Source organism: Canis lupus, chromosome 2 (genome assembly GCF_011100685.1).
Source record: "Canis lupus familiaris isolate Mischka breed German Shepherd chromosome 2, alternate assembly UU_Cfam_GSD_1.0, whole genome shotgun sequence".
NCBI lineage: Eukaryota > Metazoa > Chordata > Mammalia > Carnivora > Canidae > Canis > Canis lupus.
This window is the reverse complement of record NC_049223.1, coordinates 5079983-5103440: the sequence shown is the minus strand read 5'-3', so window position 1 is coordinate 5103440 and position 23458 is coordinate 5079983. Positions and strand designations below refer to the sequence as shown.

At 37.9% G+C, this 23458-nt stretch overlaps 1 long non-coding RNA gene across 1 annotated transcript in view; it reads right to left on the bottom strand.

Moving 5' to 3' along the window:
• The window catches only part of LOC119870094, a 43271-nt gene that overhangs the window by 2036 nt on the left and 17777 nt on the right, over positions 1 to 23458 (bottom strand). Inside the window, exon 2 of the long non-coding RNA XR_005355164.1 lies at positions 7173 to 7370. This is a non-coding gene — a long non-coding RNA (uncharacterized LOC119870094). The remainder of the gene's footprint in view (positions 1 to 7172; positions 7371 to 23458) is intronic.

Sequence of the window (23458 nt, the reverse complement as noted above, 5' to 3'; positions counted from 1 at the left end):
CACATGTAAATGAAATCATGTGGTATTTATCTTTCTCAGTCTGACTTATTTCACTCAGCATAATACCTTCTAGGTACATGTTCTCAAAAATGGCAAGATCTCATCTTTTTTATGATTGAGTAATAATACACACACACACCATATCTTCTTTTCCATTCACCTGTCAACGGATACTTGGGTTGCTTCCATATCTTGGCTATTGTACATAATGCTGCAATACACATAGGGGATCCTGTATCTTTTCAAATTATGATTTTTGTTTTCTTTGAGTAAATACCCAGTAGTAGAATTACTGGATCATATGATGATTCTATTTTTAATTTTTCGAGGAACCTCCATGTGGTTTCCCACAGTGGCTGCACCAGTTTACATTTCCACCAGTAGTACATGACAGTTCCTTTTACTCACATCCTCTTTTTGGGCACCTGGGTGACTCAGTTGGTTAAACGTCTGTCTTTAGCTTAGGTCATGAACTCACATCCTCTTTTTTATTCTACCATTTCACAGATGTAAGGTGATATCTCGTTGTGGGTTTTTTTTGTTTGTTTGTTTTTTGTTTTGCAATCTCCTGATGATAAGTGATTTGAGCATCTTTTCAAGTTGTCTGTTGATCATCTATGTGTTTTCTTTGGGAAAATATGTATTCAGTTCCTCTCCCCATTTTTAATCAAATTATTTGGGGTTTTAGGGCAGCCCCAGTGGTGCAGCGGTTTAGCGCCACCTGCAGCCTGGGGCGTGATCCTGGAGACCCTGGATCAAGTCCCACATCAGGCTCCCTGCATGGAGCCTGCTTCTCCCTCTGCCTGTGTCTCTGCCTCTCTCTCTCTCTCTCTCTCTCTCTCTGTCTCTATAAATAAATAAATAAATAAATAAATAAATAAATAAATAAATAAAATTATTTGGGGTTTTAGCATTCAGTTTTTATATATTTCAGATATTAACCCCTTATCAGAGATATAATTTGCAAATATCTTCTGCCCTTTATGTTGCTTTTTTGTTTTGTTGATGATTTCATTCACTATGCAAAATGTTTTTTTTATCTTGGTATTGTTCTAAGGGTTAATTTTTATTTTTGTTTCCCTCACCTGAGGGCTATCTAGAAAAATGTTGCTATAGCTGATGTCAAAGATGTTACTGTATATATTTCTTCTAGGAGTTTTATGGTTTCAAGTCTCACATTTAAGTCTTTAATCCATTTTGAGTTTATTTTTATATATGGTGTAAGAAAGTGGTCATTCTTTTGCATGTAGCTGTTTGGTTTTCCTAGTACCATTTGTTGAAGAGACTATCTTTTCCCAATTACATATTCTTGCCTTGTTTGTCATAGAGTAATTGACCATTTAAGTGTAGATTTCTTTCTGGGCTCTCTATTCTGTTCCATTATCTGTTTTTTGTGTGCCAGCACCATACTGTTTTGATTACTACAGCTTTGTAGTATATCTTGAAATCTGGGATTATGATACCTCCAGCTTTGTTTTTCTTTTTTCAAAATTGCTTTGGTATTCAGGATCCCTTGTGGGTCTATGTAAATTTTACTATTATTCATTCTAGTTCTGTGAAAAATGCTGTTGGTATTTTGATAGGAATTGCACTGAATCTGTTGATTGCTTTGACATTTTAACAATATTAATTTTTCCAAAAAAAAACAATATTAATTCTTCCAATCTATGAGCCATGGAATATATTTCCATTCGTTTGTGTCATCTTCAATTTCTTTCATCAGTGTTTTAGTTTTCAGAGTACAGATCTTTTACCTCCTTAGTTAAATCCATTCTTAGCTTTTTATTCTTTTCTGGTGCAATTGGAAATGGAATTGTTTTCTTAATTTCTCTTTCTGCTACTTCATAATAGTGTATAGAAATGTAACCAATTTCTGGGTATTAGTTTTGTATTCTGCAAATTTACAGGATTCATGTATTAGCCCTAATAATTTTTGGTAGATTGTTTAGGGTGTTCTACTTATAATATCATATCATCTGCAAATAGTGACAGTTTAACTTCTTCCTTAACAATATGACCGTATTTTATTTGTCTTATTGCTATGTCCAGGATTTCCAATACTAATGTGGAATAAAAGTGGTGAGAGTGGACATCCTTGTCTTGTTCCTGAGTTTAAAGAAAAAGCTCTCAGTATCAAACATTAAGTTTGATGTTTGCTGCAGGTTTTTCCATATAGAGCCTTTATTTTATTGAGGCCAATTCCCTCTAAACCCACTATGTTGAAAGCTTTTATCATATATGAATGTTGAACTTTGTCAAATTTTTTTTCTACATCTATTGAGAAGACCATATGGTTTTTACTTTTCATTTCGTGAATGTGGTATATCACTTTGATTGATTTGCAAATATTGTACCACTCCTGCATCCCTGATAATGTTAGTCTTGTAGAATGTATTCAGAATCTTTCCCTCCTCTTCTAGTTTTTGGAACAGTTTGAGGAAAATAGGTATGGACTCTTCTTTAAATGTTTTAAGAATTCACCTGTGTATCCATCTAGTCCTGGACTTTTTCTGGGAGGGGGGTTGCTTTTTGATTATCAATTCAATTTCATAACTAGTATTGGTCTTTTCAGATATTTTATCTCTTCCTACTTCAGTTTTGAAAGATTGTATTTTTTAGGAATTTACCCACTTCTAGGTCGTCCAATTTGCTGGCATATATTTTTTTGTAGTATTACAATCCTTTGTGTTTTTGTGGTGTCGGTTGTTATTTCTTTCACTTCTGATTTATTTATTTGGACCCTTTTTCTTTGTGTCTTGATGACTTTACCTAAAGGTTTATCAATTTTATCTTTTCAAAGAATCAGTTCTTGGTTTCACTAATCTCTCTCTTTCTCTCTTGTCTCTGTCACTATTTCTGCTCTGATCTTTAATATTTTCTTCTGTGTACTCAATTTGGGCTTTGTTTGTTCCTCTTTTTCTAGTTTGTTTAGGTGTATGTTTAGATTATTTAGTTAAGCTTTTTCTTGTTTCTTGAGGTAGGCCTGTATTATAATAAATTTCCTTCCTAAAACTGCTTCCACTGTGTCCCAAAGATTTTGGACTACTGTGTTTTTTCATTTTTATTTGTCTCCATGTATCTTTTTTTCTTTCTTCTTTGATTTCTTTGTTGACCCATTGGTTGTTTAGTAGCACATTGTTTCGCTTCCATGTGTTTCTGTTTTTTTCCAGTTTTTTTCTTGTGGTTGATTTCTTTTTTAATACCATTGTGGTCAGAAAAGATGCAAGAAGTGATTTCAATCATAAATTTATTGAGACTTGTTTTGTAGCCTAACATGTGATATGTGTTGGAGAATGTTCCAGGTGCACTTGAAAATAATCTGTGTTCTATTGGTTTTTTTATGGAATGTTCTGCATATATCTGTTATGTCCATCAGGTCTATATGTCATTTGAAGACATTGCTTCCTTAATAATTATCTGCCTAAATGATGCATTCGTTGATGTAAGTGGGGTGCTAAAGTCTTCTATTATTATTCTATTGTCAATTTCTCTCATTAAGTCTGCTAATATTAGCCTTATGTATTTAGGTGCTCCTAAGTTGATGCATATTTATCATTGTTATATCCTCTTCTTAGATTGATTCCTTTATCATATGTAATGCCCTTCTTGTCTCGTGTTAGTCTTTGTTTTAAACTGTATTTTTTCTTATAGAAGTATTGCTACCTTGGGTTTTTTTTTTTTTCATTTCCATTTGCATGAAATATTTTTTTCCATCCCTTCACTTTCAATCTGTATGTGCTTTAGGTCTGAAGTGAGTCTCATATCTTATCCATCTTTTATTTGAAATTGTGTACCCCTATATCAACCTCTCCTATTTCTCTTACCCTCTCACCTAGCTTCTGACAATTACTCATCTAGTCTCTGTTTACATGAGACAGACTTTTCTTTAAATTCCAAATATAAGTGATAACATGTAGTGTTATTTGTCTTTCTGTATGTGGCTTATTTTACTTAGCATCACATAGACCAAGGTCACCTGTACTGTCATATATATACATATGATATATATATATATCATATATATCCTTTATCCATTCATCTGTCAATGGGCTCTTAAGTTGTTTCCATATCTTGGCTTTTGTGAATAATGCTGCAGTGAACATGGGAGTGAAGATAATCTGTTTAAGATAGTGATTTTGGTTGCCTTGGATATACATTCAGAAGTGGAATTGCTGGATTGTATGATAATTCTATTTTTAATAATTCGAGGAACTTCATACTCTTTTCCATGGTATATGGCAGTATGGGTATCCATAGATTCATCTTATTTAGTACTCTGTGTGTTCCTGCATCTGATAGCTGTTTTTTTATCCCAGTTTAGAGAATTTTTTAGTCATTATTTCTTTGAATACACTTTGTGTCCCTTTCTTTCTTTTCCACCTTTCTGGGATTGGTGCTCTAGAAGTCCCAGAAGCTAGTTTCACTCTTTTTCATTCCTTTGTTGTTGTTATTTTTTTAACCCCAAGATTCTAAAGCTATTAATATCAAAAGATAACTAGCTCAGGAGGAGGGGAAACAAACAAAACACAAAAGCAAAATCAGAAACTACAAAATTTTTGAATCACAAACACCCATTTTTTTTTTTTTTGTGGAAAAAATTTGTTTGTGAGCTAACCATACCATAAATTTCCATGAACTCTCTTAAATCTATCATAATTCAAACTAAATATACTTCCAGTTTCAGGCACAACTTCAAAAACTGCAGACACAGTCCACTGGACAACCTAACTTCATCAGGCAAAAGGCTTAAATGAAAATAGCCATCCACTCCCAAAAAGGTACAATCAGGTAACATCCAGGTCCTTTGCTGATAAATGAGAAAAATACTGCAGAAACCTCAAGTCACCAATTAGTCTACATTCATATGTTCAGGCTTCTATCTTTAATCAACAACTTTTCTAATACACATTTCTTTAAAAATGCTCATAAACTTAAAGATGGTAATCAAGTCCTCTATCAGCCTTCATCTATAATCAAAATATACTCCTCCTTCACATAAGCAGTTTTTCACTCAGATTTATCCCCCCTTCTTCCTGGTAACTAATGATGGGAAGGAATGACAAAAAGTAGTCCTTTGCTCACAGCCCTGAATAAGAGGGGAAAGTAGGAGATCCGTTGCTCTCTTCCATCTGCTCAGCGAGCTCATCCCACAAAGGAAGGTGCTCTGAGACCACACTCTTCCATTTTTCTTTTCTATCATTGACACTGGATTCTGCTCAGATAGAAAATAAAACATAATCTAACCCTGATAATGAATTCCTCCATCAGCCGTGAAGGAGTCCCTCCTTCATCAGAGAACTAGTTCTAACTTTTTTTGAGCTAGATCAGTTACCTAAATTCAAGGAAGCATCCGGGAAATTCAAACAACCTAACTCAAGTCTTTTTGGCTTTCAAATACATTGTTTAGTTGTTAACATCTAACTTACATTTTAAATTACATATTTCCTTGCTAAAGAATAAAATATCATTGAGTTTCCTGAGAATTCACAGGCAGTGGGTGAAGAATTTTTTTTAAAAAATGGCTAAGAAGTAAAAAGAAGACAACTTAGAACTAGAATTTCCCCCAGTAAGTCCAGAAACTTACAAATCTATATGCAGTTGAGCAAGGATTCATGGCCTGTGTGTTTAAGTTTGTAAGAGCATGTATGTGTTTGAAAAGCCCCAAATGATCAAATCGGGGACTATTATTACCCTTTCTTATTTTTACCTTTTCTTATTTTCTTATTATTACCCTTTCATTGTTATGAAAACTAGATGCTTTGTAAATAGATTATCTAGGGTATTCAGACATTTTGTCCTTTCACCACATATATTTGAAGATTCGGTGCATTCTTCTCTATCCTGAAAAGCATGATAATCGCATTGTGAGTCACAAAAATAGAGATGGTATAAGAATACTAAAACGTTGATTTGGCCACCTTATTTGAGGAAAATATGTTCCTTTCTCACTAAATTATGGAAAGACAAAGAAGTTTGAGCTAGAAATATCAACCAAATTTAGATATATCCTGTTTGCAAATATGTGCATAATGATCTGGGAAACAAAGGCAGGAGAAAAATTATTAAATTTCCTTACTACCCACAGTCCATTGACAAGTCTTTGAAGCAGGCAGAATGACATTCCTCTAGGGACTCAACTGCCTCGATGTTAATACATTGCTAAGGGCAAAAGGCAATCTTAGCCTGATCCCCAGAATTCTCTAAGTCTACTTTAACATACAAAAATTCCCTTGGAAATTTCCTTTATCTCTACCCCCTAAGATACATGTTGGCAACCATCCCCCAAGCATATGGCCCGTCCATATACATCTGAAGGGTCTTATGCCTAAAGCTTTATTAGCCGGTAATAAACATCTTTTTCCCAACATTAGGTAGCCCCTTTGAGGTCCTGGAAACCTTGCTTCCAAATTCCTTAGAGCCTTAGGCTATCCCTAACTCCCTCCCAACTTGAAAGTATGTAATGGGCCACTCCTCATGACCCCAGTGCAACTCTTTCTGCCCATGGGTCCCATTTCCGTGCCTTAATAAAACCATCTTTTTGCACCAAAGACATCTCAAGAATTCTTTATTGGCCATCAGCTTCAAATCCTAGCATCTTTTCCATCATCACATAAGAGGTTACTTAGGTTACATTCTTTTTACCAGTACATTTTTGGCAAATAAAGCTTTTCAGATTGCTTATTATGTACCACTTAAAAATTAATTTGAAATATTTTACATTACTGTATTTACATTTAACCAAGTAAAACTAAATGTAAAGATCATAATTACTTCAATAACTTTAGAGAAAGTAGACCATTGCCTTACAGTGGTATTTTTAAATCCCTAATAATAATAGATAAAACTATAATATTTCACCTGACAAATCTGATCCATGTTTGTGGAACATTCAGAAAATTGGGGAAAACCCAGCAGGGCAAAAGTTTATTTTCCACACTGTGATGATCTCTTAAAAATTGCAAAATTCATCCCTTTCACAAAGGCCACAGTCTAGAGAGCTTTCCTCCAACATTAATCACTTTCATACCTGCTTCAACTTTCTGCAGAAGGTATGACTTCTGGAGATGACTTCTGACATGGTTCTATAGTCCCTGAAGATGAGTTTCAAAATAATGCTGGCTGTCCTACAAGCTATGGAAACACATCGGCTTCAGGTGCCATACTGAACTTACATCAGATTCATTTGCTCTTGCATTTTCTTCCACTGGTGTAGAATAGCTCCTCACTGGATAATCGATATTTATTGTTGTTTTGTAAGTTTCTCCTGCAAATCGTGTGCTGGCTCTTTAGCATCTCTACCAATTTCTCTTGTCCCTTTGCAGAGACCAGTTGCAGGACCAGTGCATCCTCAGATGGGATTCCATTTTCTCCTGCAGTTAGAACAATAATGTCATACATAACGGCTCGCCATTTTTCATTTCAGGCAATGTTTTGAGTTTAAAACAACAATGTTAATAATATGACTTCTTATTTTGGCAACTTTAAACTTAAATCATAAGTGTCCTGAACATTCTATCTATACCCCAACATGAAGCTTTAGGCTCTTCGGGGTTTTTTTGCATATACAAAAACCTTACATTACTTAAGGCTTTAGAGTATCAAAATTTAATAGGTGCTTCTGAAAACCAAAAGTACTAGTTCTTAATATAAAAACTATGTGGTTTTAAATTCCACATACAACCACAGCTCAAAGCACAATACCACTTAGCCTGTGGTTACCCAAAGCTATCCACAGAATTTATCAGTAAACAGAAAATGCTAACTCTGCAATTCATCCCTGCCTTTGGAGAAGATGGATAATGGGATCATAGGTTTTTATGTGTTTATTTATGTACCGGTGAATATCAGGTGCATGTGCATTTGTGTGTATGCATGTATGTTTTCACTTAGGCTTTTCATCAGAGGGTGACCAATTTGATGAGGCATAGGTTCTGTTCTTTTCTTATTTCATAGATTAATGACTTGTTTATGGAATAAGAAAAGGAAAACACAAACCACTAGTGGATGCTAAAAACAAACAACTTAGAAGGGAATTTGGAAGATCAATTAGGAATACTAATTTAATAGGATGACCATAATATACTAACATTCCCTCCTCTCCATTTTTCTACTTAGTCACAAAATTTGTGTAACCACGCAATAGCTGGAAATTTGACTGCTAACATTTCAGACAATTCTGGCCAAATGAAATCACACAATTTCAGAAAAGAGAGTGAAAGATTTTTATCTAACGCCTGAAAATGTAGAGTAACACTTAACTCTACCTATTAACCAACACTACTGAATAATCGGTAACTAAGTGGGCTCACAACTAAACTAATGTTTGTAGTTTGGAATAGGCCTGTTAGGGGAGGGAGTAAAAGTAATATGAGATCTTGCTAGGTATTTTCCTGATAAAAGTCTCATCCCAGACATTGATTTTTTTTTTAATAGAAAAGGCTACTTGAGAAGTTCTGTCCATAAATTTTCTACAAACCACTTTAGCATCAATAGTTTTCTCTCTCTGTGTGTGTATATGTGTATGTGTAATGTTCTTGCCAAGAATACTTTCCTAATTATTTTAGCTTTACATGACACCAAATAGTCAATCTAATTAATTACCTACAATATCCAATGTCCCTTCCTTAGTAAGACTCCCAGGGACCTAAAGATGAAGCATTCCTTTAGATCTCTGCAATGACTACCTAGAACAGGTGCAGTCCCTTCCTAATGATTTGGCAACAACAACGACAAAAGTGCCCAGAGACTGCCAAGATTACTTTCGGTGGCTTTGGTGGTTTGAAATACTAGGGAATTTGACCCTCTCTGAGGTTCCGTGTTAAATGTGACGGAGTTTAGCCATGCTCTCTACTACAGACGTACAGAATCAAGTAGCATCAGAGTCCTTATGGGTCGCCCTCCCCACCCCAAGGTCAATTCTCATTTACAGATGAGAAAAGTAGGCCCCAGGGAAGAAGTGACTAGCCCACTGGATTCTGAGCAGAGCTAAATATCTTGACACCTTGGTCGGTACTCTCCACTTGATGATTTAGATTTAATTCCTGAGTAATATTCCTAAATTCTCCTGATTACTTTTGTCACTGAGATGACTCCAGAGGTAACTGAGACATCTGAATTGGGTTCAACCTGAATGAAGGAACAAGACTCAGAAAATATGCTAGATTTAACCCCAGGCAAAGAAGTGTACCTTGTTCTGACCAAGCTCACATCACACAATAAAAAGAAGGCTGGGATCCCTGGGTGGCGCAGTGGTTTAGCGCCTGCCTTTGGCCCAGGGCGCGATCCTGGAGACCCGGGATCGAATCCCACGTCAGGCTCCCAGTGCATGGAGCCTGCTTCTCCCTCTGCCTGTGTCTCTGTCTCTCTCTCTCTCTCTGTGACTATCATAAATAAATAAAAATTAAAATAAAAAAAAATAAAATAAAAAAAAAAATAAAAAGAAGGCTAACAGGAGTCTGAGTTCTGTCACCCGGTCCCAAATCATCACAATTTACTTTGACCCAGTGGACTGAAACCACAACTTTTGTTTTAGGGTATACTTAGCTCATATTTACCTTGTAGGGATCTTCTTAGTGAATAGAGACATTCTAGGACTTGGGGTTTATAAGTTGAATTATATAAACATGTACGTGCCTGAGCAGGAGGGCTATATACAAAGGGATGTTGACAGCATTAAAACAAGGAAAGGGGAAGATAAAAAACAATGACAACAGCAGAGAAAACGAGGATCAGCAAAGTTTTAAAGAGGCTCCTTGGGGATCCCTGGGTGGCGCAGCAGTTTAGCGCCTGCCTTTGGCCCAGGGCGCAATCCTGGAGACCCGGGATCGAATCCCACGTCGGGCTCCCGGTGCATGGAGCCTGCTTCTCCCTCTGCCTGTGTCTCTGCCTCTCTCTCTCTCTCTCTGTGACTACCATAAATAAATACAAATTTAAAAAAATTATAAGAGGCTCCTTGGTCCTTTATATCTCTATTGAACTTATATAAGGAATAAAGAATAAAGAATTGAGTAATATTTTTAAAGCAACAAGATGTGCTGGGAATATGTAAGAATTGAATTGTGTTACTTTAAGTGCTCTTCAGACAGGTACTATTATCCCTACTTTATAAAAGATGAACTGAGATGACCTTGCCTTGCCCAAGGTCAGGCATCTTGGAAGCTCTGGAATTCAAACCCTAGTCTGTCTAAATCTAACTAGGCTCTGTCAAGATCAAGTCTGAGTTTTTTCTATTACATCATTTTGCCTCTTATATTGCCTAATTTTTTACTGGTTTATTAGGGTTATAAATAAATAGCCAGCTTATGCTACATTTGCTTTATTCCCTGAGGACAGATTTCTAAGAACTGGTATGTGATAAATAGGGTTTTCTGTCCCTTGGAGAAAGGATGAAAAAATATTGGATGTACCAATACCCCAATGGTGATGTTATCTCAACTTTCTCTCAATCTATCATCCCCCTCCTCTTTTTTCTGTAGACCCCATTTGGCATCACTTCAGCATCTCCCTTTCTGAGATTTTTTTTTTAGATTTTATTTATTTATTCATGAGAGACACACAGAGAGAAGCAGAGACAACAGGCAGAGGAAGAAGCAGGCTCCATGAAGGGAGCCGGATGTGGGACTTGATCCCAGGACCCCAGAATCACACACTGAGATGCTCAATGGCTGAGCCACCCACGCCTGCGTCCCCCTTCCTGAGATTCTTAAATCTCTCAGTCAACTCATGGCTCAATCCCCAGCTGCTGAGCACTTAACCACTCAGATGGGGCTATTCATAATTCACACCCCAAAGTCAACTGGGTGCTCCCTGCTCCCCAGCCATCCCCTTATGTTGCCCTCATCAGTCTCCACTCGGCACCTCACAGCAATTTTCTGGAACCTCTGACCTCTCAGGCCCACTTGTCCTTAGCCATTGTTTTTGCCTCCTGCTTCACAGAGAAGAAACTAAAAGTCATCAGGTCCCAACTCCATCAGCATTCTGCCACTATCAATTTATCTGCAACTGGGCTCCACTCTGCCTTCTTCCTGTTTGGCAAGGCTAACTCATCCCCTCTACTCTGGAACCCATCCCCTTCTGCCTCCTGAGGACCTCCCTGCTTCCTGGTACCATCCCCTCCGCCTCCTTATTCCTTCCTACAAAGGTTCTCTGCTCTCTCTCATGTTTAACAACAACCAATAAAGGGACGCTCCCTTAATCCCATACCCACTTCTAGCTAAAGCCTCTGCATTCTGCTGCACCACACCACCTTCATGGACATCACTTTTTCCTGATTTTTCTCTGACTTCTCTGGTTGAAGGAAAATCTTTTCATGAGCTCATCATCTTCTACCCATTCTTAGTATTCTGTGTCCTCAGAGTCCCAACTTTGGTCCCCAGTGCTACACCATGAGTCATACATTGCCTTTGACAAGCCCATCCCTCATCTTCCCTACACAATCCCCTAAATTTTATCCCTGGCTATCGTTTTTCAATTACCATATATATGTTGGCAACTCCCAGACCTGTAACTCCAGAGCTCATATTTCAGTTGATCTCCAAACCCTATATGTCTATACACCCCTCACCACATCTTGGAAATCCCAAAGCAAGCAGCAGCATCTTCATCTCCTGCCAAATTGAGTATTCACTCTATATGAATGAGAAGCACTACCAAGGACAGTATGCTTGATTCATGTCTCATGTCAGTCAAAGTCTTTTCAAAGCATCAACTGCAGTTAGTAACAGCCACTCAATTCCAACACCTTTATAGATAGCCTCTCCCTATGTCTCATGGACTTAACATTCCCTCCATAAGTACATTTCCTTCCAACTCTATGCTACCTCAGTTCACTAAGACTGGATGTGGGGTTTTTAAAGATTTTATTTATTTATATGACAGAGAGAGAGAGAGAACAAGCAGGGGAGCAGCAAGTAGAGGGAGAGGGAGAAGCAGGCTCCCTGCTGAGGAGAGAGCCTAATGTGGGACTTGATCCCAGGATCCTGGGATCATGATCTGAGCTGAAGGCAGACACTCAACCAACTGAGCCACCCTGATGCAGGTGCCCCTTGTTTTTTTTTTTAAGATTTATTTATTTATTTATTTATTTATTTATTTATTTATTTATGAGAGAGGGAGACACAGGGAGAGGGCATACACAGTGGGGAGGGGCAGAGGGAGAGGGAGAGACGGTCTTAAGCATACTCTATACTGTACATGGAGCCCAACATGGGTCTGGATCTACCACCCTAAGATCACCACCTGATGAGCCAAAACCAAGAATCTAATGCTTAACTGTGCCATGCAGGCACCCGGGGATGTTTTTCACAATTGCTTTGCTACCTTAAGCTAGGAATTGCCTGTTCACCCTTATCTCTAGTGATGGGATCCTCATTTCAAAACAGCTGGCAGGTGATCCAACTCTACATTGTCTTTTTAACCTCTACTTTCTCAAACCTTTCCTGGCATCAACTGTTGTAGATCAGAGTGCAGGGGATTTATTGGAGGGTGATCTATAGGTAAATACCTGAAAGGGAAGGAACAAAGCAGCACTGGACAGGGGAAGAAACCAGTCTCCTATGTAGTCTCAACAAAGGTCTCAAGCAAACTTTCTGAAACTAGGATGGCCCTTCAGAATTGTCCTAGTGCATTTCCTAGGTACAGTTGGAAGGAAATGCAGCAAAAGAGCCAGGCCTTCATCTGTCCACATCAGCCATTCATGTGTGTAGGCTGTCCCCTGGAGAGGGAGGTGACCTTGGGCAAGACACCTCTCTCTAGATGAGGGCAATTTCCAGAAAGGGCTGACCACTGAGGACTGTTAGCTGGCGGCACTCCCAGCTATTGGGGATTTGGGAAGTGTATCACAGTGACTTCCACACTGGCCATACTGTTGCAGAAGTTAGTTGATTTCTCTGTGTACTTGCCTATAAATTGAGGAAGGATAATTGTATTACCTAATGGGGTTGTTGTAGAAATTAAGGAAAAAACATATAAAGTGCCCAGTGGGTGGTAAGCCCTCAATAAATGTGAAACTGTGTTGTTACTTTCTTTTTGCTATATTTTATAATAATATTTTATTATTGTCATTCATTGAGATCTCATTTATCCAGAAACCTCCAAAATTATGTTAATAGTTCCTCTTTTGGGCAGCTCGGGTGACTCAGCAGTTTAGCGCTGCCTTCAGCCCAGGGTATGATCCTGGAGACCCGGGATCAAGTCCCACGTTGAGCTTCCTGCTTGGAGCCTGCTTCTCCCTCTGCCTGTGTCTCTGCCTCTCTCTCTCTGTCTGTCTCTCATGAATAAGTAAATAAAATCTTTAAAAAAAATAGTTCCTCTTTTATGCTTATCATAGCACCTTAAGCTTTATCAAATCACTATTTTCATTGACTTTTTCACCCATCTCCCTTACTAGAGTATAAATTCCTTGAAAGCACTCACTTTCTAGCCTTATCTAAAACCTGTTCATACTGCAGCATGCCCCAACTGTGGCTACTCCCACAGGCCCCCAGTTTTGGGAGGTTCTCAGTGTTGGTGTCCCCCATGCTCCCCATTTCTCCTTCACACTCTTATAAAACCTCTGCTCTTTAGGCTCTCATGCCATTAGGCTTTACCACCCTTACCCCTTCTTGTCATGGTCATCACCAACCAATCCTCCCACCAAAACCAGTCACTCAGTGAAGAATTGACACTAAAGAGGCTCACAATCTCTTTAGAAAGAGGTAGACCTCATTTCCTGTCATCATATGATATGACATTAGTGTCCACAAGGACAATTCAGACAAAACGCTTATCCCTCAGTTCCCAGATATCTTTAGCCCCCATAATGTTCATCTCAACTCCTCTACTGCTCAGTCCCACATCCAAGTGATATCAGGCTCCACCCACAAATATGGTTATTGTGTCAGTTGACTGGATATCCATCTGATTGGTCAATACCCATGTTTTACAGTTGTGAAATATTTTTAATATTGCCTTAACCGTGTTCAAGTTTTCCTACTCAACTATTCTTCAACTTCACAGGACCAACCTATTGACTACTCTGGTTTCTCCAAGCCACTGGCCTCCCTTTCCTTCATTTCTATACTCAATTAGCTTATACTTAATGATCCTTCATCTTAGCAAGATGCTGCAGAAAACTTTAACTACCTCGATCTGGTATCTTTTCACAGGCCCAGTTAGGGTTTGCAAGATGCTTCCTTCTCCATAGCTCTGTGAAGCACTACCAGAGAAAGTCACACATTAGAGCATACTAGTAGCCCCATGAATCATGGTCCCCAAACTCAAATGGGTGCTCAATGCTGCCTCACAATTCTTCCTGGTTTCTTGTCAAATTGCTCTCACCCTTTTGTAGTCTTGACACTCTTCCTGATATTTCAAGCCCCTTCTTCCTATACTTAGAAAATAAATTGTCCTTTAAGATTTTTTCTTTTTTATATTTTATATGTTTATCAATTTATAAAAATTAAAGAAATATATATTCTTTTTTTAATAATAAGTTTATTTTTTATTGGTGTTCAATTTGCCAACATACAGAATAACACCCAGTGCTCATCCCGTCAAGTGCCCCCCTCAGTGTCCATCACCCTATATTCTTTTTAATAGGAGAAACAATTATTTAACTGCATACCTAAGCAAAGCTCACTGTATCAAAAAGAATTGCCAAAATCCATACCCAAGCACAGCAGAATAGATGATAAATGCAAATACCTAAACCTTTTCATGTTGAGAGATTTCAAAGATAAAGAAGGTTTCAAAGATATTGTAAAATATTGAAATCAAAGTCAGGGCACTTCCTCCCCTGGGGCAGTTTTTGCTGCAGAAACAAGGTCACATGACATTGTTCTGTATGAGTGTCTTTCTAAGAATGAATGTAATTTGGGCTTTTTAACATTATTCTAAATTAGCCATTCACTAATTCACAAACAACCAAATCATTTTCAGTTTTCTTGCCACTACAAACAATGCTATAATAAATATTTAGGAATATAGGCTTTATATACCATTATCTTCATAGGATAGATTTCAAAATGGAAATTCCCATGCCAGAGAATGGATTTTTTAAGATTTTAATAAATATAGTCAGATTACATTCAGAAAAGGTACAGCAATTCACTACTGCCAGAAGCAAAGTAAGAGAACACCTACTTTCCTGTACCTTTGACAGCCCATGATGTGATCTCTCTCCTTCATTTCTATTTCTTTTTCTTCCAGTTATATGATTTAAAAATATAAATGCCTTAACTTTCACTGATTTGACTTCTAGCAAGTTTGAGAATCTTTTCATGTATTTATTGATTATTACATTTTATTTTTCATGACTCACCTCTGCCCTTTCTTTCCTTGTGTGTTTTCTATGTCTTATTAATCCAGAGAAATTATTATTATGGATATTAATAGTTTTGCCTGTAACATCTATTGAAAATATATTTTCCAGTCTCCCTTTTTATTTAGTGTAAAGCTTTCTTGCCATGAACCTTAAAAAAAAAAAAAATATATATATATATATATATATATATATATATATATATATATATATAGAAAGACATACCTGGTTTTCTGATTACTGGGTTTCTTGGTCTGTCTGTAGGATTTCCATATTTCAAAATTTGCTCTCCAAAATTGTATCTAATTGTTAATTGTCTTTTAATATTAAATCTTTCCTACATCTGTATGTAGTATGAGAAAAGTGTCTGGCTTTGTTTTTGTTATGTGTGTGTATTACATATATTTCAATGCCTATCAGGGAGAGTGATGGAACCAAAATGGAACCAAGATGGCAGAGTAGCCTAGCCTCTGTCCCCCAACAAAGATCAACAGTTATACAACTATCCATGAACAGAAACAGCTCTGGGAGTGTTTGGGAGTCCACATAAGAAACTTTGGTAACCCAGTGGAACAAAAACTTGAGAAGAACTGCACAAAAAGGGAAGGAAGACAGCTTCTTTTTGCATATATCATCCCATTCCCCAAGCCAGCATTGCTGAGCATCGAGAGGGAACTTCCCAATTAGAAAGAGTTCCCCCTCACAGGGAGAGGAAGAGTGAGGTGAGTGACCAGCTTCCCCGGTCTTTTGGGGTCCTACACAAAGACCTCGCTTCAGTTCCACCCCACCTAGAAACCAGCTCTAAACATCCCTCCTAGAACTGCTTTTGCTGCATCTCATAGGTTTTGGTGTGTTATGTTTCTATTTTTGCTGCTCCCCCTGCTTGTGCTCTCTCCCTCAAATAAATATACAGAATCTTAAGAAAAAAAGAAAAATATCTCAAATAAATAACCTAACTCTACACCTCAAGGAACAAGAAAAACTACATCCAAGGTTAGCATAAGGAAGGATATAACAAAGATCATAGCAGAAACAATCTTAATAGAGAATAGGAAAACAAAAAGATTAACAAAACTAAGATTCTTTTTTTAAAAGATAAGAAAATTGACAAACTTTTACCTAGACTTACCAAAAAAGAAAGAAAAAGAGAGAGAGAGGACTCAAGTAATTAAAATTATTAATGCAAAAAAAGACTGCATCTGATACCACAGAAATACAAAGGATCATAAGAGACTACAATGAACAATTATATGCCAAAAAATTGGATAACCTAGAAGAAATGGGTAAATTCCTGGAGAGACAACCTACCAAAACTGAATCATGAAAAAATTGAAAATTCAGACAGACCAATAACAAGTAAGGAGACTGAATTGGTAATAAAAAAAATCTCCCAGCAAGAAAGGCCCAGGACCAGAAGGCTTCATGAGTAAATCGTACCAGACATTTAAAGAAGAATTGAAGCCAATTCTTCTCAAACTCTACAAAAAACTGAAAATGAGGCAACATTCCCAAACTCATTTTACAAGGCCCACATCACATACATACAAAAGCCAGATAAGAACACTATGGAAAAAAAATTTACAGGTTAATATTCCTGATGAGCGTAAGTGCAAAAATCCTCAACAAAATATTAGCAAATGAATTCAATAGCACATTAAAAGGATCATACACCATAAGCAAGTGAGATTTATTCCTGGGATGCAAGGATGATTTAACATATGTAAATTAATAACTTATATCTCACATTAATAGAATGAAAGACAAAAATCCTATGATCATCTCATAGATGGAGAAAAATCATTAAAATTCAACATTCTGTCATGATAAAAATTCTCAAACAATTAGGCATATAGGAAGCATATTTCAACAATAGAAAGGCCAAATATATCAAACACAGCTAACATTATACTCAATGGTGAAATGTTGAAAGCTTTCCCTTTAATATCAGGAACAAGAAAAAAGTGCCCACTCACACCACTCCCATCCAACTTTAATATGGAAAATCCCAGCTAGAGCAATTAGGCAAGAAAAAGAAGATAAGGCATCCAAGTCAGAAAGGAAGAGGAAAGGGACGTCTGGGTGGCTTAGCTGTTGAACATCTGCCTTCAGCTCAAGGCATGATCCCAGGATCCGGGATCAAGTCTCACATCAGGCTCCCTGCATGGAGCCTGCTTCTCCCTCTGCCTGTGTCTCTACCTCTCTCTCTGTATCTCTCATGAATAAATAAGATCTTTAAAAAAATAAAGAGGTAAAACTGCCTATGTTTGCTGATGACATGATCTTATACACTGAAAATCCTAACAACTCCACCAAAAAATCATTAGATATAATCAAAGATTTCAAAAATGTTCTGAAATCAACATATAAAAAATCAGTTGTATTTCTATACACTAATGATGAAGTATCTGAAAAAGAAATAAAGAAAACAGTCCCATTTACAATATTATCAAAAACAATGAAATATTTAGGAAAATATTTAACCAAGGAAGTTAAAGATCCAGACACCAAAAATTAAGACATTGAGGAAAGAAATTGATAAAGACACAAATAAATGGAAAGATACTCCATGCTCATGGATTAGAAGAAATAATATTGTAATATGTTCATAGTACCCAAGGCCATCTACAGATTCAATGCAATTCCAATCAAAATTCTGATGGCATTTTTCCAGATATAGAAAAAAAACAATACTAAAATTCCCATGGAACCACGAAAGATCATAAGTAGCCAAAGCAATATTGAAAGAAGAAAGTGGGAGTCATCACACTTACTGATTTCAAACCATATTATAAAAAACTAGTATCCAAAATAGCATAAATACAGACACATAGATCAATGGAGCAGAATAGAAGGCCAAGAAATAAACCCATGCATATATGGTCAACTAATATTTGATGATGGAGCAAAGAATTCTCAACAGGGAAAGGATAGTCTCTTAAATAAATAGTATTGGGGAAACTAGATATTGACATGCAAAAGAATGAAATTGAACCTCTATCTTACACCACTAACAAAAATTAACTTGAAATGAATTAAGGACTTAATTTAAGTCCTAGAAGAAAAGAGGAAAAAAGTTCCTTGACATTGGTCTTGGCAATAAATTTTTGGACAGAGATATCAGAATCACAAAAACAAAACCAAGAATCGACAAGTGGGACTCCATCAAACTAAAGAGCTTCTGTATAGCAAAATAATAATAATCAACAAAATGAAAAGGCAACCTATGAAATGAAAGAAAATATTTGCAAACCATGTCTGATAGGGGGTTAATATGCAAAATATACAAGGAACTTACACAAGTCAATAGCCACTAACAAACAATCCAATTTAAAAATGGGCAGAGTACTTTTAAATAGACATTTTTCTATAGAAATCTCCAGCAAGTACATGAAAAGACCAACATCACTAATCATCAGGGAAATGCACACCAAAACTGCAATAAGATATCATCTCACACCTATCAGAATGGCTATTATCAAGAGATAACAAAAGCTGGTGAAGATGTGGAGAGAAGAGAACCCTGGAGCACTGTTGGTAGGAATATAAATTGGTGTAGGCACTGTGGAAAACAGGATAGAGGTTTCTCAAAAAATTAAAAATTAAACTACCGTATGACCAGAAATTATACTTTTGGTTATGTATGTGAAGGAAATGAAGTCACTATCTCAAAGAGATATCTACAGCCCTCATGTTTATTGCAGGATTATTCCCAATAGCCAGGTTACGAAACAACCTAAGTGTCCATTGATGGATGAATGCATAAAGAAAACACACACACACACACACACACACACACACACACACACACACTGGAGTGTATTGGTCACCAAGGACAAGGAAGGAAATCCTGCCATTTGCAACATCATCAATAGACCCTGAAGGCAATATGCTCAGTAAAATAAATCAGACAGAGAAAGATTAATACTGCATGATCTCACTTGTAAAACCTAATAAACTGAATAGAATGGTGGTTGCCAGGGACTAATGAGATGGGTGAAACAGTACAAATTTTCAGTTCCAAGATGAGTAAGTTCTGGGATTCCATGTACAGCATGGTACCATAGTTGACAGTACTGTATTGAATACTTGAAAACTTCTGAGAAAATAGAGCTTTAACTTTCTTTTTTTTTAATTTTTATTTATTTATGATAGTCACAGAGAGAGAGAGAAGCAGAGACACAGGCAGAGGGAGAAGCAAGCTCCATGCACCGGGAGCCCGACGTGGGATTCGATTCCGGGTCTCCAGGATCGCGCCCTGGGCCAAAGGCAGGCGCTAAACCGCTGCGCCACCCAGGGATCCCGAGCTTTAACTTTCTCACCATAATCAGGAAGTGGCAATTATGAGAGGTAAATGCAATGTACACATGTATAAAATCATCACATTGCACACATTCAAACTTACACAAGGTTGTATGTCAATTATATTTCCATAAAGCTAGAAAAAAACTGGCTATGATTAACATGCTCAAGAAGTTAGATGACACAATGCAAAGTCTCAGTAGAAAACTGGAAACTGTTTCAAAAAGAATTAAATGGTGGGGCACCTGAGTGGCTCAGTTAGTAAAGTGTGTCCAACTTCAGCTCAGATCATGATCCCAATGTCCTGGGATTGAGCTCAGCTCGGAGTCTGCTTAATATTCTCTCTTTCCCTCTTCCCCTTCCCCTTTCCCTGTTTATGCTCTTTCTCTCTCTCTCTCTCCTCTCTCATATGAATAAATAAAATATTTTTAAAAAAGAATTAAATGGAAATGATAGAACCAAAATGATGAACAAAATCAATTGCATTTAACAGTAGACTACATAGCTCAAAGAGGTAAGCTAGAATAGATTAGAAGATTAATACACAGGAAAAAGAAATAGGATTCAAAACTAGAAAAGTGCATAAGAGACTGTAATGCCTCACAGTGTGTGTACCAGGGCATCCAAGGCATTGAACACCTCCTGGCTTTGTGTGGATTTACTGCTGCCCATCATTTCTTCATTTTTCTAGCCTATGCAAAGTCCCCATTTACAGCTCTGAGGACACTTCACATAAATGCCACAGATGATATCCTGGCATTGACCCCTGGCTAACACGTGCCTTAATGTATGTCCTCCTTGTAAAAGACGAGGAGTTGATGATTTCTTTGGAATCTTCCAGCATGACAGATAACACCTAAGGAATGATGGGGCAAGAATGACTGGGTAAGGCCATCATGTGTGTAATCCAGTACTAGACCTCTCGATGCCAAGACACCCCTGGCACCAGGGAGGAAGTGACTTATGATGGGCACCTAGACCGTGTTCCTGTTCTGACCGGGTGCTGGGTGCCTGAGAGAACATATACACCAGATCACAATTGTCAGTAAAAACCCCAGGCCCCATGCAAAGATGAGACTCTGTCCTTTCCTTTATGTCTCCCAGATACTCTGTTTATATCTGCACTCTCTATATCTTCAGTAAACCCTGCTCTCACTTCCTGCTGGTTCACATTTTATTTCTACCCTGAGCAAAGCCAAGGAGCCCTTTGACTGGTCCTGCAGGACCCTCTCTTGATCCTCAAACCTGGCCTGCCTGCATCAAATGCAACGAATAATAAGTCAAATAAGTGAAACCCAGAACTTCACCATACAAAGACTCCACTAACTTGAATAAATAGGAGCTGCTTTTTCTTGCTTCGAGGTCAGTCCCCATACAAGAGTGCATTCAAAAGAAACAAAATTCTGACTCCAGAAAGCCTTGGAAAACAACACATGCCTTTGCTGAAAATTTCTTGTGAACATCTTGTGGACATCTACACAGCAGAACAACAAAATAGAAGGATCTTGGATCTTTAATGGCCTTGTACAGCAGAGCCGCCAGACCAGGCTCAATGTTGACATGAGACAGAAATGGACATTCTTCAATGTTGGGTCACTGTCCTGGCATTTAAGCCTATATTGTATTAATTTAGAGAATTTATTTACTATCCTGATCCTAATTAACATTATAACATGTCTGGAATTGTTCTCTAATTGTTTTGACCAAAGTAAGACATAAATAATTTACTTATTCAATTCAACAAGTATTTTTATTTAAGATTTTATTTATTTATTCATGAGAGACACACAGAGAGAGAGAGGCAGAGACACAGGCAGAGGGAGAAGCAGGCTCCATGCAGGGAGCCCAATGTGGGACTCGATCCCGGGTCTCCAGGATCACCCCCTGGGCTGAAGGCAGCGCTAAACCACTGAGCCACCCAGGCTGCCCAATTCAACAAGTATTTATTGAACCAAGGACTACTCTAAGAACTGAAGATCTAGACATAGAACAGACAATATGCCTGATGTCAAGGAAATTACATTCTGTGTGACATGCAAATAAAGAAGTAAAATACAATAAGATAGTGTTTATATCTGTGGGATTTATGAGCAGAATGCTCACATCTGAGAAGCCAGAGGTTTTACAGATGAGATTGCATTTTGTATTGAGATTCAGCTACGAATAGAAGCTGAGAACTCTGCACATGAAGGCACACAGTTCTGGAAACCGCCCAGTAGTTATGAGTTTGTGAGCATTAAGACCAGAACTCACTGGACGCCTGGGTGGCTCAGTGGTTGAGCATCTGCCTTCAGCTCGGGGTGTGGTCCCGGGGTCCCAGGATCAAGTGCTGCATCAGGCTCCATACAGGGAGCCTGCTTCTCCCTCTGCCTATGTTTCTGCCTCTCTTAAGAATAAATAAATAAGGGGACACCTGGGTGGTATAATAGAGATTTTAAAATTGGGACTTACACAAAAGCTTATTCCCTCACAAAACAACAATCTAGAAGTAGGTAGTCTAGGGCTAATACAGCTGTTCCACAGAACCTTCAAACCTCAGGTACTTCCTATGTTTCTGTCTTGCCATCTTTAGTGTGTGCCTTCTGTACTCAAGGTTACCTCATGGACCAGGAGAGCCACTCCAAGGTTTCCATTCCAAGTAGCAGGAAGGGAGGATATGAAGAAAGGCACATTTGAAGGAGGCTTCCCAAAAGTCTAAAGTAATACTTTCAACTTATCTCTCATGAGCCAAAATTTATTGACATGGCCTCAACTAGATTCAGGGGAGATAGGACACATTTTCCAAAACTCCGTATTATAGAAGAAGGTGGTGAATATTGGATCTTAGTGATGGTCTCTAACACAAAATATAAGAAAAAAATTGAAATTTTATGTAATTGAGCAGAATTCATTTTTCCTACTTGCATTTCTAACCTCTGGTTAAAGCTTGGGTGGCAGGATAGAGTCTGGGAGGAACAGAGAAGGCACTTGGCATGGGTTGACCAAACTTTCAGCCAAGTCCGCAAAAATGAGAGTTTTGATTCAGGTGGATCTATAACCTGATTCCATCCTGGTTGCTTTTAGAAGGAGCCAGTGTCCCCCAAACCCCCACAATTGGGAGAGTAGAGACAACTGCCTAGCAAGCCAAAGAAGATGGGTTAAGAAATGCCTCTCACAATCCCCGAGATTGTGAGAAAATCTCAGATCGCGTATTGTTGTGATTTGTAAAAATACATATTTTATCTTTGTCCTGATTCCTGGCTCAGAGCTCCTAAAAGCCTTGGAATTTCCTCAGAAGCAAGAGCAATGGGAGCATCTTTTGCTGTAATATTTGGTCTTTTGTCCTCAGTTCCTGAAATCACTTCAGAGCCATAAAGGTGATATAGATGTCTTGTTGCTCATAGCAAGCTCCTTTTCACCATAACTGGGTTTATGTTAACAAGGTGACTTGGAAAGTACCTAAAGTTGGGAGCTGGTTGCCAGTGAAACCAACCATGGATAGAGGGGTGGAATGTTCAGTCCCACCACCTGATTTCTGGGGAGGCAAGAGGGGGTAGAAGTTAGAATCAATCATCAAAGGCCCATGATTTAATCAAACATGCCTATGTAATGAAGCCTCCATTTTAAAAAAAACAAAGGACTGGGAGCACCTGGGTGGCTCAGTGGTTGAGCATCTGCCTTTGGCTCCAGTTGTGATCCTGGGGTCCTGGGATCAAGTACTGCATTAGACCCCTTGCAGGGAGGCTGCTTCTCCCTCTGCCTGTGTCTCTGCCTCTCTCTGTGTGTCTCTCATGAATAAATAAAATCTTAAAAAGAACAACAACAACAAAGGACATGGTTCAAAGAGCTTCCTGGTTGGTGAAACTTGTGGTGATTTGGGGG